Source organism: Protopterus annectens, chromosome 2.part1, assembly GCF_019279795.1.
Source record: "Protopterus annectens isolate FY-2018-M chromosome 2.part1, PAN1.0, whole genome shotgun sequence".
Lineage (NCBI taxonomy): Eukaryota > Metazoa > Chordata > Ceratodontiformes > Protopteridae > Protopterus > Protopterus annectens.
This window is the reverse complement of record NC_056729.1, coordinates 1,072,599,543-1,072,615,195: the sequence shown is the minus strand read 5'-3', so window position 1 is coordinate 1,072,615,195 and position 15,653 is coordinate 1,072,599,543.

Here is a 15,653-nt window from a genome sequence, read left to right as displayed (position 1 = left end):
CATTTGTACGACAAGCATATGAATCATGTTGATATTCACAAATGACATAAGATTATTCACAAAGTTCCAGATAGCTGTGCTGGCAGTATCTTTACTATATTCCCATGTATATCTAAAAGAGATACTATGCCCTAAATCTTACTTACAACAAGGCAAGTGCAGATGGTGGTGATGATGAGTGGATGTTCTTGCTAGGTACAAGACAAAATTAAAAATGCCCAGTCTCTCTCTAGCTGTGCTGGCAGTATCTTTACTATATTCCTATCTATATCTAAATGAGATACTATGCCCTAAATCTTACTTACAACAAGGCAAGTGCAGATGGTGGTGATGATGAATTGATGTTCTTGCTAGGTACAAGACAAAATAAAAAATGCTCAGACTCTCTCTGAGAGAGTTTGTAAATTAATACCAAATATTACTGCTGGGTTAGCTTGGATGACAGCACTTTTTGTCACCTGACTTTAGTTCCCAATCTAAACCCCTTTTGTCAGAACTAACATAATGTAACAACTGTCTGTGAGAATGCATAGTCTTCAGATGTTTGCAGCTGCTAGAGGACATAAAACAGTAAAACACATAAAGAACAATGCAGAAGGCACCCTAGTTCTAGACATCCTAGCTCCTTGCTACATTGAAAGTAACTTTTATAGCACAATCATAAAACAATTTAATTTCACCTTATTTTCTTGAAGTTTTGCAAGTTTTATGTTCTAGTTTCTACTGTTAAAAATAATACACATTTGCACAGCTATATAGTTTATATACATTTCTGTTCTTTTGCAGTAGAGTACACTGTGGACACATCCTTGAAGCTCAGTACTGTATAAACTCTGTTCAACACACACTTCTGTACCAGTAGTTTAATATACACATAACATATAGTTCTCTTACATTTGTACGACAAGCATATATTCACAAATGACATATGATTATTCACAAAATTCCAGATAGCTGTGCTGGCAGTATTTCCTTCTGTCACACTTCTATATAAATCATATCAATATTCACAAATGACATAGAATTATTTACAAAACTCAGCTGGCCTGGTAGTATTTTCCCTGTCACACCCCTCCCCCCCTGAAAACTCAAGCTAGTTTTTCAAGTGACCCTTGAGAAATGTTGCGTGAGAGGGTTGACTACCTGGGAGTACTTTACCCCATTTCCTGTCTTGAGATTCCAGCTGCCTTGGCATTGTTGACCCCAGTACAGTGCTGCACTGTCCCATCACATGCCTGCAACCCCAGGCACCACCATAGCAATTTTGGGTTTGGCTGGCTAGCTGCCTGTAGCCATAGATGCCCCTCAGACTGCTCCTGTCTTGTACTGCAAATACTCAGCACAAGGGCCTCCCTATCACGGCAAGGTTTCATCAGGTTAACATGGTACAATTTGTGCCCCTGCCTCCTGTTTAACAGTTCTACCATGTAGTTAACATCACTGACCTTCCTTACCACTTTGTAGATTCCTCCCAAGATGGCTGCAGCTTGTTGTGTCTGACAGGAATGAGAACCATAGCCTGTTGCCCTACAGCATACTCTCTAGCTCAATCATTCCTGTTATACCAGACCTTTTTTGCTGTTGGGCTTCTGTCAGGTTTTCTTGGGCCAAGCCCATGAGTTTCCTGAGCCTTGTCCTGAGGTTTAAGACATGTGCTACAACAGACTCCTTGTGAGATTCACACTCACCCCATCCCCACTCATCTCAAATTAAATCTAGATGTCCCTCACCATATGCCCATACAGCAAATCAAAGGGTGAAAAACCTGTGGACTCATGGGAACCACTCTGTAAGCAAACAACATATGGGGCAAATATTTGTCCCACTCCCTCTTAAAAGGGTGTGCAAATGCCTGTAACATTCTCTTGAGTGTAGAGTTTAACCTCTCAACAGGACCATTAGTCTGGGGATGGTAGGGGGTGGTCTTTAGGTGCTTCACCCCACAGTACTTCCACATACAAGCCAGCAGGTCTGACATGAAATTGGCACCTTTGTCAGTCAGTATTTCTTCTGTGAAACCTACCCTGCTGAAAAATCCCTAACAAAGCATTTGCCCCCTTTTCTGCCTCAATAGAGGACAGGCGCTTCAGGGTATCTGGTAGCATAATCTACTATTACTAGGATATACTTTTTCCCTGTGGAATTTGGGGTAGTCAGAGGCCCCACAATATCCATAGCTACCCTCTGAAATGGCTCCTCAATCACAGGCAAAGGCATCAAAGGAGCTCTCACCTTGTCTCCTGCCTTGTCTACCTTTTGTCACTGCTCACAGGTGTTGCAGTACCCTGTTATATCTCTAGAAATCCAAGGCCAATAAAGGTTCTGCATAATACATCTCTTTGTACATTTTATACAAATATGACCTGCAAAGGGAATATCATGGCTATGGGTAGAAGTGCCAGATGGTAGGCTCTGGGCACTATAAACTGCTGTATTATCTGACCCTCTAGCCCTCCCTCAGGGGTCTACTCTCTAATCAGTAACCCTTTGTCTCTGTATACATATTCCCCCTTCCCATGAGAATCAGGTGCCTCACTAGCTACCTCCCTCAGGCCTTGCAATGCAGGGTCTGAGAGCTGAGCCTGTCTCATCTCTCTCTTAGTAACCCTTCCCAGCTCCCCTTTTACAGGAAGTCTAGTATTTTCTGACAGCAGTGCCTCACTGTTAGCCCGGGTACTACTACTACTCACCTCTACCCTTGCAGTCACTCTGTCCAAGGGAACATCAGTACCCACAAGCAGCTGTGGCTCACCTTCAGTCTCACTGCTACAGGGTAGCTCTCTCCCTGAAGTAACCACCTCACCAGTCCTGGCTGCAAGTGTGAAGGCTGTCTGGGTCCCACCCAGGCTACCAGACCCATATGCTTGTCTCCAAGCCTGACATCGTGTACCTGCATGCACACATGGTACTGCATTATCAGAATCATTCCTTATCAGGACATCTACAAGGATATCCCCAACCACACCTACTTGCTGGCTTCCTTTTCCACTTTTGCAGACAAGGTGAACCCTAGCCAAAGGTATTTGGAATGGGGTCCCTCCTAAAGCTCTGACTGGAGTAGACTGCCCAAGCAAGTAGTGCTCCTTTTCAACCATTGCAGGCTTCAAAATGGTTAGGTCAGAAGCTGTCTCTCTCTTAACAATGGCCTCTTTCCCATTTACTATGATAGGATATAACCTCTTGCGGTAGTTTGGCACCCTTGTTGTCTTGAGACAACTTACTGCTGGCATTTTGTCATTCCCACTTACTGGCTCTCCCACCTTTTGTTACTCACCTTGCCTCTGTGGACATCTATATGCTACATGGCCCCACTGGTTGCATTTAAAACATTTGATTCTTGGTCCTGTACATGTACCTGGACTAGTGGCTTCCCCTGCTACTGGCGGACTCTGTTGGGGCAGTCTGGGCTGCCCACCATGGGTTCCCTTAGACCCATGAGTAGCACTGGGTGTCCATTTCCTGTGAAGTGATGCCCTGCTTGCTAGGTATAGACCTCCCTTCTTCACCAACTCATCTGCAGTATTGCATTGTCTATCAGCTAACCAGATTCTCATGTCCTCCAGCAACATGCTAAGGGCTTGTTCCCTCACCAAAAGGTCTGTCAGTCCTTTGAAAGTGGTGACCTGACATCCACTCAACCACCTATGAAATTAAGTGCTTAGTTTATAGGTTCATAGGTAAGTACTAGGCTATCGGCCCTAGGGCCTATATAAGCCTAGCCAAAGAGGTTCCCTGGCTTTCGCCCCTGTTGAGCAGAGCCACAGAAATTATCCTCAGGCTGAATTTCCTGTTTTCCATCCAATTGTCAAGACTTCTCAGAGGGCTAATGAGGAGCTTTGCTTGAAATGCATGGGTAGTCTATTCCAGAGCATGGGAAGTCTCTGGAACAGGAATCTATCCTTCCAGCATGTTCTGTTTATTGTGGTGACAAGGCTTAGGTCCCTGGAGCATGTGGCCCAGAGAGACTGGGATTTATTTAAGTGTAGCATGTCCATCATATTTGGGTTAGACATGGCTTTGTATGTTAGGCAGAGGTCGCTTCTGAGTAGGCAATATGCGTTGGAGTAGAGCTGGAGTATTTTTGAGACGGTCTGCATATGGCATCTGTTTGAGGCCGGTAATCCTCTTAGTGTTCCAAATCCAGCCCAACAAAAAGGTGAAGCAATAAAGCTCTGAGAGGACAAACTTGGATTGCAATACATAGACACCATCGCTACTGTCACAATTTGTAAATTTCTTGCAAAGGCACATTGGGAACAAAGCCCACATTTAAATGTTCCTTTCCACTTTTTATTCCTTGTAACCCCATAATCAAAGTTACTTTCCAAAAGATTTTTCAAATTCCTAGAGTTTTTGTAGACAATTTTAATGCTTTCCTTTTTTATTTTGTCCAAGTCCGTAAGGGCTACAAATCTATCCCATTCATTGTTAATAATACCCCTTACCATGGTGGACCCAGCACTGAATTCCAATATTAAAGCCCTATCAAAATTTGTGCCTTTGTCTACAACAATGAGAATATGTATTTGCAATGCAGAAATAGGCTCTTGGAAAGCAAGGAATTTACAAATTGTGACAGCAGTGATGGTGTCTATGTATTAAACTTTTGATCCAAGTTTGTCCTCTCAGAGCTTTATTGCTTCACCTTTTTGTTGGGCTGGATTTGGAATTCTTGGTGAACTTTTAGCCCACTTGGTAGTTATTTTGATAATCCTCTTAGTGTGGTATTTCTGTGGCCTTCTAGTTGTTGTAGATGTCTAGTGAGTTACATGCCAACTGGGGCATTGTACTCTACAATGGGTTTGATGAGGGATGAGTAGAGAGGAACGACAACCTCTCTTTTTCTGGAGGAGAACCCTTTTGTGATGAGGTGTGCCACATAGAAGGATTTCCTGACTACTGTGACAATGTGATTATCAAAGGAGAGACTACTGTAGATATCAAACAGGAGAGGACCCAGGACCAAACCCTGTGGTACTCCATTTGTCACTGGTCTGAAGTTGGATTTGGAGTCTGCTACTTTTACTGTGTGGGTTCTGTCAGTGAGCCATTTGGCCACCCATCTTGTGACACAGGGATTTATGCCCAGTCCAGTGAGTTTATCTATAATACCAGAGTGGGGGATGGTGTTGAAAGCCTTGGCGAGGTCAAGATAGGCTGTGTGCACCACCTTACCCTCATCTACGGCTCTGGTGACTGCTTCAAAGAAGTCAATCAGGTTTAGGAGGCATGATCTACCTTTTACAAACCCAAAGTGAGTTTGCTCCAGAGTATGGAGGTTACCTATGTCTTTGTTTATAAGCTCCAGGATGATGCGTTCCATGGCCTTGCAGCCCAGACTCATCAGGCTAATGGGAAGGTAGTTCCTGGGGTCAGTGGTGTAACCTTTGTGGAGTGGGATAACTGTCACTGTGCACCATTCCATAGGAACAAAGCCTGAAGTGAGGCTATGGTTGAACATGGTACTTAGGTGGCGTGCCAGTTCATTCTGTAGTTCATGCAGAACGTAGTCTGGGATGTTGTCTGGTCCCATGGATGCTGTGTTCTTGGCTTTGGAGAGTGCAGTCTTTACTTGTGTGTCTGTGCTTATAGGGGCTATGCAATCTTCTGGTATGCAGATGGGCCCTTGGGGGGGGGGTGAGAGGGAGAAAATTTTGCACTGAACCTGTCTGCCAGGATGTTGGCAATATCAGTTAGTTCAGTAAATCTAGTGCCATTGTGCTGTAGCTCAGAGCAGACCTGAGTGTTGCCATTGAGATTCTTGACATAGCTGTAGAATGATTTGTGATTGTCTTTACAATCCACAGTGATTTTATTTTTGTAACTAGCTTTGGAGGATTTTATGAGGGATTTCAGCTTCTTACTGAGGCTGACCAGGAGTTCCTGCAATCATGGGATTTTACTCTTTTTTGCAACAATTTCTTCCTTCTGTTGTGGAGTTTGTTTATCAACCAACCACAACGAAAATAATAACACAGCCACTGGACACTCGAACACCAAATCGAACCTTTAATGTTAAGCGCTTTTCATTTACTTTTTATTTTCGTAACTAGCTTTGGAGGATTTTATGAGGGATTTCAGCTTCTTACTAAGGCTGACCAGGAGTTCCTGCAATCATGGGATTTTACTCTTTTTTGCAACAATTTCTTCCTTCTGTTGTAGAGTTTGTTTATCAACCAACCACAACAAAAATAATAACACAGCCACTGGACACTCAAACACCAAATCAAACCTTTAATGTTAAGCACTTTTCATTTACTCTAATAGGTAGACTTCTTCAGACAAGATAACATAGAACACTAGACAAGATTATAAAACAAAAAAGGTGCCAAATCAGCCTTAATTTTACTAATCAACTCATTAACTTACCAGTAATTAATTTAAAATACAATTACTAAACTCTATGCAGAGTATACAATGTATAAAAATATATACATAAAATATGAAATATAATCTGTTATATAAAATGTTAATAAATCCGAACTTACAAAAGGTTGTCCCCAACTCAATTAATCAATGAAACACACTACTCTAGCTGTGACAAGTCTAATAAATTAATTGAATTTAATTCCAACTAAACAACTATTCTTATGTCTTGTTAGGTAAAATATCATATTGCAATGGTGTACCAAGACATTTTAAGTGTATTAGTTTACCTGATTATGTAAGTCACTTCCATTGAAGTAAACTTTTCAACTTCAAAATACATGCCAAGAAGGTTACCTCATTCAAACCAGGGGGGTATAAGAGTTTAACCCGAGTTGCCATATAAGTTGAGTGCTGCAGTAATTTGTAGATTATTTAGCGCTTGCAACGTGTTTTGGACAAGTGCTGAGCACAAAGAAACAGTTTTGAGTGTTAAAACTAGAAAACTGTCTAGTTCTAAGGGAAAATGTGAAGACCAGACTTACTGGCACTGGGAATAGTTTAACTGTAGTTAAGCAGCACTGCGCAGAGCACAAAACCACCCAAACACGGGGTTTTAAATAGAAAGATGAACGAGATAGAAATAGCCTAAAATGGCCAATAAAAATACAGATTCTGAGCTGAAACCACTCCTCCAGTGACAGATGGCTTCTCAAAGCTCACTACTCTCACTGATGAACAGAGAAGCTTCCCTATATCTTAGTAAGGTCTGGGCAACACAGCAACTACAAAACATCCCAGAATTCAGCAAAATCTGAAAACCAGACTCTACTAGTTATAGAAAGGTGGGAAATGAGTAGAGAGATAGGATTTTTTTTTTTGAAAATTAGAACAGATACAGAAATACAAACACTTTTGAGGCAGTAAAATGGCTAGTGCACTTGAATGTGTAGCCCTCAGCAATTAAACAGTTGAAAAACACTTAAAATTATCAAAGTGCAAACAGTATCAGAATTAAAAAAAAAACAGTTCAAAATAAGTAGCAAAGTTAATAAAAATGCTCAGAATAGTGAGGTTAGCAAAAATAAGCAGTAAAAAGGAAAAACAAGGTACTTAATCCACTCAAAGTCTCTTTTTTCTTCTTCTGCTGCTGTAGAACTCTGCAGGGCACCCAGGCAGGCTCTTGCTGAGATAATACAAGCCCCCAAAACTGCACAAACATGTTTTTTTTAAACAAAAAGATGAAAGGGATAGAAATAGCCCAAAATGGCCAATAAAACTACAGATTCTGAGCTGAAACCACTTTTCCAGTGACAGATAGGCTGCTCAAAGCTCACCACTCTCACTGATAGACGGAGAAGCCTTCCTCTATCTTAGTAAGGTCTGGGCAACACAAAAACTACAAAACAGCCCAGAACTCAGCAAAATCTGAAAACTGGACTCTATTGGTTATAGAAAGGTGGGAAACGAGTAGAAAGAGAGGATTTTTTTCTGGAAAATTAGAACCAGCAACATATTTACACACACACTTTCATCCGCCTTATGTATATGCTCACAAAACTTTTTTCCTATAAGCTTCAGGCGGTAGCTTAAATCATTCTAAAATACAGTTTTTTTACAATATTATAATTTAAGCAATCAGTATCAGACAATTTAGAAATAGCAGTTACAGCTTTACCATGGAATAAGGGGGTCAGTAACCATGCCCAGAGCCCTTAGTCAACATTATACTGTTTACATTCCCTTTCAAACATATGAAGGAAACTATCAAAATTAGCCCCCTCTGTAAATTGTGGAAGAAATTTACTGACCTTTGTTGCTTCTGGGGTTTGGTTACTCCCTTTCCTATTACCTTCATGGCCCTGGTGAAGAGTCAGCATCACCTTTTCATGTTGCCTCTGCCTCTCCTTCTAGACGTCACAGTTTCTCATTTTCCTCAGCCTCTAGACATCGCAGTTTCTCATTTTCCTCAGCCTCAAGACGTCTTAATTTCTCATTTTCCTCAGCCTCTAGACATGTCAGTCTCTCTGCTGTTTCTATTTCCAAATGCTTCGCCTCCAGCTCAAGTCTCCTTAACTCCAGATGGATTTTTAAGTCCTCTGTGGAAAGCTTGAACCATCCATTTTCTGAGAGTTATATATCAACAAGGCCAGCCTGGTTTTCCTCCTGGTTGCTATTCTGTGATGCAGCTGTGACTAAATCTGCAATCATGTCTGCCTTAGTCAGGTTGGCATGCAACAGTCCTTTAGCCTGGAACATCTCAGCCAACTGACTCTTTCTGAGCTTGCATACTCCTCTGCCGACATGCTTGCCTGCTCTCCCTGATTAACTAAACTAACAAAAAAAAATAAAGCAATTGTGATGTGAAACTCTGAATGTTCACTGCATAGCCTATTGAGAGTACAAGCACCTTCAGTGACCACTGCACACAGGCTACAGGAATTCAATATCCACACTATTACAAGCCAACTAAAATGTGATGTGGCTATCCCACCACTGCCAACCAATTAATATGTGATGTGGATATCCCACCACTGCCCACCAATTAATACGTGATGCCCTAGCACTTGCCCAGTAATCAAGGAGTCTCAGTCCTCACCACTGGCAACAGTGGGGGACGTACACATTGGGAGGATGACAAGTACACACACAGTAAAGTGCAATTTCCCTTAAGAGCACATAGAGATCAGTCAGTCTCCAGATACCCAATAAAACTTCCCACTGGCACAGCTATAGGGGTGAGATCTCAGCTGAGAGGCCAAGCCAAAACCTCCAGCACCCTCACTGTTTCTGTTCGACCTGTGCTTCATGTCCCTATCTAAGTAGCTGACACACACACACACACACACACACACACACACACACACACACACACACACACACACACACACACATGGGAAATGCTGGCACATGTTTACTATCTATGCCCCCTTCTGCCCAGACTGTAAGGTAGTTCCAGCTGCCACCAACCACTATTTATCAACTACTTAAGGCCCTTAACAAAGGGTGTCCAATCTACTGTGCAATGTTAAAATTATCCAGATGGTAGTCTGACCAAGTCTTGCATGGCTATTTAGGAGTGGCTTGTACAGTGTCACCAAATGCATATGAAAGTACTCCAAGAGCTTAAATACGTCTCACAAATATCAGCCACAAAGATAGGTTTAAATATATTTAATAATAAATAATAAAAGAGCAGGACAATACTCAGTAAATCAACGCAGTAACTTCAGAGTTCAAAATCACAGGAAATATTTTACAACAACATTACAGGACAGCCTAAAATAAATACAAAACATCTAAACTAATCTTTACTAGATTCATATATATATCTAAAAGTGATACTATGCCCTAAATCTTACAACAAGGCAAGTGCAGATGGTGGTGATGATGAGTGGATGGTCTCTCTAAGTCCAAGACAAAATACAAAATGCCCAGTCTTTCTCTGAGAGAGATTTTAAATTAAAATCAAATATTACTGCTGGGTTAGCTTGGATGATATCACTTTTTGTCATCTGACTTTAGTTTCCAAGCTAAACCCCCTTTTGTCAGAACTAACAAAATTTAGCAGCTCTCCATGAGAACACATAGCCTTCAGATGTTTGCACCTGCTAGAGGACATAAAACAATAAAACAATTACAAAACAATGCAAAATGCACCCTAGTTCTAGACATCCTGTCTCCTTGCTGAATTGAAACAAACTTTTATCGCACAATCGTAAAATAATTTAATTTCAACTTATTTTCTTGAAGTTTTGCAAGTTAACCCTTTTATGTTCTAGTTGCTACTGTTAAAAAATAATATACATTTGCACAGCTATATAGTTTATATGCATTTCTGTTCTTTTCCAGTAGGGTACACTGTGTACACATCCTTGAAGCTCAGTACTGTACAAACCCTGTTCAACACACACTTCTGTACTAGTAGTTTAATATATACATAACATATAGATCTTTTACATTTGTAAGATAAGCATATGAATCATGTGGATATTCACAAATGACATATGCTTATTTACAAAATTCCAGATAGCTGGGCTGGCAGTATTTTCCCTATGTCACAGCAATGTACCATTTTTAATTAAAGTTAGCGCCTGATTTCCTACACTAATTTTTAATGTGCATCTACTAAGCTGTAATTAATGAATTCATGTGCAGCTTGTACCCACATTTTCTCACCCCTCTTTAGCTAATTACTATATATTTAAAAAGTGTAACTAATTTACTCAAGTCTTTCTAGAAACTTAAAAATCCCATGATTTGACTGATATTAAGGAAACGTGGTTTAGCATATTTCATTTAGGTAACATAATGGGACTGCTTATTTGTATATTTATTTTCAGTGTCTATGGCATGCTATTCTTTACTATTCTCCGAAACCTCTCCACAGTAATCCATTGCAACTCTCCCAAGAATCTTTCTTAACAGCTATCCTATCAACATAACCAAAGTCTGTACTGAGCAGTTGTTTCTTTTTTCCCCTCTTTACATTTGTTCAGTATCTAACTTTGGATACTTACCTTTCAGACTGCAGAACTCCATTCTCCAATGATAGTTTATATCCTAGCTTGCATATTACTTTCCTGACATCTTAATTATCTGCTACTGCTACAGTCATCCCTCTCCATAAAGGGGGAGCGACTACAGACCCTGGGAATTATCGCCACATTAGCCTGATGATTCTGATATTTAAGGATATGGAGCTCATCAGCATGGACCTAATTAACAAGGATATATGGAATCTCCAAATTCTGAATCCCACACAATTTGGTTTTGTGAAGGGTAGATCATGCCTGCTCAACCTGGTTGACTTCTTTGAGTCAGTCACCAGAGCTGTGGATGAGGGCAAGCAGTTCATACAGCCTATCTCAATCTGGCCAAGGCTTTTGATACCATTCCCCACTCAGGAATTATTGATAGACTCACCGAACTAGGCATCAAGCCCTATATCACTAGGTGGGTTGCAAATTGTCTCACAGGTAGAACCCACAGTGTGAAAGTAACAGACTCCAAGTCAGACTACCAACCAGTCACAAGTGAAGTCCCACAGGGATCAGTCCTGGGTCCTTTCCTGTTTGGCGTCTACTTCTCAGAAGTCCAGACCAACATGGAGGGACTTTGGCTGACCAAATTTGCTGATGATTGCAAGCTGGGAGTCATTATTAACTCCCCAAGTGATGTAGGCATCCTAATAAAGGCCTCACTGAGACCAATGACTGACGTCGAAACCATGGCCTTAAACTTAATGCTAAAAATGCGTCATCATTCCTTTTGTGAAAACTCACTTCCCACTAATTACCACATTGATAGTAGCCCACTGAATACTGAAGGCGTTATAGGAGATCTGGGGACACAGGCTGACAGCAACCTGTCCTTTGGCCCCCACATTGCCACTGTGGTCAGAAAGTCCTTCTATTTGGCACATCTCATTACCAAGGATTTTGCATCCAGGAAGAAAGAGGTCATCATCTCTCTCTACTCTTCCCTCATTAGACCAGTCGAGTATAATGCCCCATTTGGCATGTACATCACTACACACCTAAAACAGCTGGAAAGGCCACAAAAGTACCTCACAAAGAGGATCCTAGGCATTAAATACATTCCCTACGTGGAAATACTCAAAAAACTCCAGGCTTTCTCTATCTCATATCATCTATTAAGAGGTGATCTCAGCTTAACTTACAAAGCCTTATCTGACCCAGCCCTGTTAGAAATGCTACACCTAAAGAAATCCCAATCCCTCTACACCACACACTCCAGGGACCTCAGCCTCATTACTACAATGTACAGAACATGCTGGAGGGACAGGTTCATAACCCAGAGACTGCCCATGCTCTGGAATAGACTTCCCATAAATGTCAAGCAGAGCACCTTACTGGCCCTTTTCAAGAGAAATCTTGATGAGTAGATGGGAAATCGAAAGTTCACCTGGGGATCACTCTAGTGGCTCTACTTGATAGAGGCACTGGAAACTAATAGCGGCATGATGCCAGGGCACTTCTATGGGCTAGGCTTGTAAAGGCTCCAGGGCCGTTTGCCTAGTACACACCTATGAACCTATAACAGTGCCACAGTGTCAACAATTTCAATTCAAATGAGTTTAACAACTTACTGTCTTCCGTAAACTGATCTTTCCCCTTTATCCTACCACAAGATGATGCTCTTCTGTAATTCAACTCTATAATCCTTGATATTCTTAATATCCTAGCTCCCCTTAGGAAAAAAAAAGAGTTAAATATCACAATGTACCTTGGCTTTCCACTACAGCCAAACCCTTATGCACAACAAGGATATTGCATAGAGAAAGTGGCTGAAACTACAATCCGCCACTCAGCTTCAAACCTACAAACAACAAAAAAAAGTCACTGATGACAAGAGAAAATGCTGTCTTAACCCACAAATAAACCATAAAAGCAACCCAAAAAATTTGAACACTATTAACAAGATTCCTAACCCTGCTTCTCTCATCACTCCTAACATTTTCCCAAATAACGCAGTCCTAGAAATTGCCACTAAATTCAGTACCTACTTCATAGACTCCATAGCGACTCTAACTCACAATTGCCAAAAATTACACGCTACACTTCATCTCACTCCTGTCAGCAATAAATCAACTTTCTCTTTCAAACCCATTCCTACCTCTTACATAAATTCTTTTCTAAAGCCCTGCTGTTCCTCAGCAAATAATCTGCCAGCTGAATACTTAAAACTAGCTGCTTAAATCATTGCTTACATAGTCTCCATTCAAGAATAAATAGTCATTTTTATCTAGAACAATTCTTTATCGTTCCACTTCACAAAGGTGGTTACTTCTTAGAATTAACTAACTATAGACCTATAGCAATTCTGTCACCACTCTCAAAATTACTTGAGAAATGCATACACAAACAACTCACCACTTGACTATCTACTACATAGGTTCATAGGTTCATAGGATGATATTAGGCTATTGGCCTGGAGGCCCTTATAAGCCTAGCCAAAAATTTCACCCATGTTCCTACAGTCAGCACCTGTTTTCCCTGTCCAGCAAAGGCCACAGGTGGGATCCCTGGGGTATATTTTTTGTTTCCCATCCAATCATCCAGGTTCCTGTTAAAGAGGGCTAGTGAGGTACTCTGCTTGACATGGAGAGGGAGTCTGTTCCACAGATGGGGAAGTTATTGGGACACAAATCTATCCTGCCAACAAATTCTGTGAATGTCACAGACCAGGTTGAGGCCTTGTGTGTGGGTTGTATGAGTGGAGTTTGACGTACGGACATGCAGCAACTCTATCAAGGCTGAGTCTGAGACTGCCTTGTATGCCTGACACATGTCACCTCTGAGCAGTCTGTAAGAGACTGAGTAGAGTGATAGGGCTTTTAGCCTATCTGTATAGGATAGGTGTTTGAGACCCTGGGTGTGCTTGGCAAGGTACATGCCGAAGGGGGCATTGTACTAGATAATGAGTCTAATAAGGGAGAAATACAGGGATGTTATGACCTCCTTCCTTCCATACAATGGAGGCAATGTGGTGGTCAAAAGTCGGTTGCTATCAACCTCGGTGCCCAAGTCCCTCACAACTGATTGCATGCTTAGTACATTGTTATTAATGAAAATCTACTAACCCCTACCCAACATGGCTTTTGCTTAAACCACAGCACTACTATCGCCTTAGTCTCCTTTACTGACACCATCAGAAAAGTTAGGGATAACAATAACCTTGTATCCTCCCTTTTTCAGGATCTCTCCAAAGCATTTGATACTGTCTTTCACCCCAACTTTCTCACTAAAATGTCTGCTCTTGGTTTCTCTAACTCTATTCTCAACTGGTTTTCTAGTTATCTTTCCAATTGTCAGTGATCAGTTAAGTGTCTGTCCTAATCCTGTCCCTTCCTCACAGTTAACACTGGAGTAGCCCAAGGCTCCATTCTTGGAGCTATTCTATTAAAATATTTATTAACAGTTTACATTCATCCTGCTGTCAGTTTTCACTCATACAATATGTTGATGACTCTTCTGTTATCCAAACATCTGATAATCTTCTACACTTTCAATCCATTACACAAAAATCTTTTAACTCCATTGAAAGCAGGTGTAGTGATAACCACCTTCTAATCTATTTTCATTTCCTGTCTAGTACAGTTTTATTTACTTCTTACACCTCCTTTTTCTCCTCACTCAGCACCTCTCTTTCAGCTTCTACCTAATTTTCCTTCCACAACCAATCTCAATCCACACTCCTACTGATATATATATATATATATATATATATATATATATATATATATATATATATATATTGCATTTCACTTCCACTTACCTTACTATATATATTTTATTTCCTAAGCACTCCCCTCTTACAGTAACTCCTTAGTCCCTCACTTCCATATTTTTTCCAACTATACACTTCACTCTGTCATCATTTCTTCCTATGCTCATAGTTTAATCTATATCTCACTACTATTCTGAAATGCTCATAGCATCTCTTCTTTTTTCCCCACTCACTGTACTTTTACACTTTTCGCACTATATTTCTTCCTATTAACTGAACTATTCTTTTTACTAATTGTACTTTTATTGCACAGATATTCTATCTAAATTAGTATTATTTTGTATGTTTATTACTTTTTTATATTTCACCCGATTATCTGATGTTATCTGATGTTAGAAGTAATTTTCTTTAGTTCTATGTCCTTATTGTATATTATATAGAAAAAAGCTGGTGTACCAACAATAGCCAAAGGGATGACAGTGTAGCCAAGAAAGACGCTGCTCACACAGTTCAAAACGTTTTAATAATCCCAAACAACACGACACGTATCAAAAAATATCCAGGACAAATGATGGTTAAGCGCTTTCATCTGCAACAATCAGATTTAATCAGAACCATGAATACTACATACATCAAACATTATATAGTTTTTTTGGCGCCAATTGTAAAAAAATGATGAATTAATTAGCTAATTAGCCTATCACCTGTGGTTAATAAAATGATCGTGACAGTGTCAACAGTTTGACCTGGCAATCTGTATATCTAATATCACATACATAATGACTTCTAAATATATATATATATTGCACAAAATGCATACTGCATTCACAAATAAAACATAGAAATAGGGTATGCAAACCTAAGAACCTAACAGCAGATATACACCAAAACATATTGACTGCTCAAATTTGTAATACTAATGCTGGGTTAAAAACGGAGTGTAATGCCTATATGTATATAGACCAATGAAAAAATACATGACACAGCTAGTAAAAATAAAAATAAATATATATATGTGAGGTGCTAACTAATGA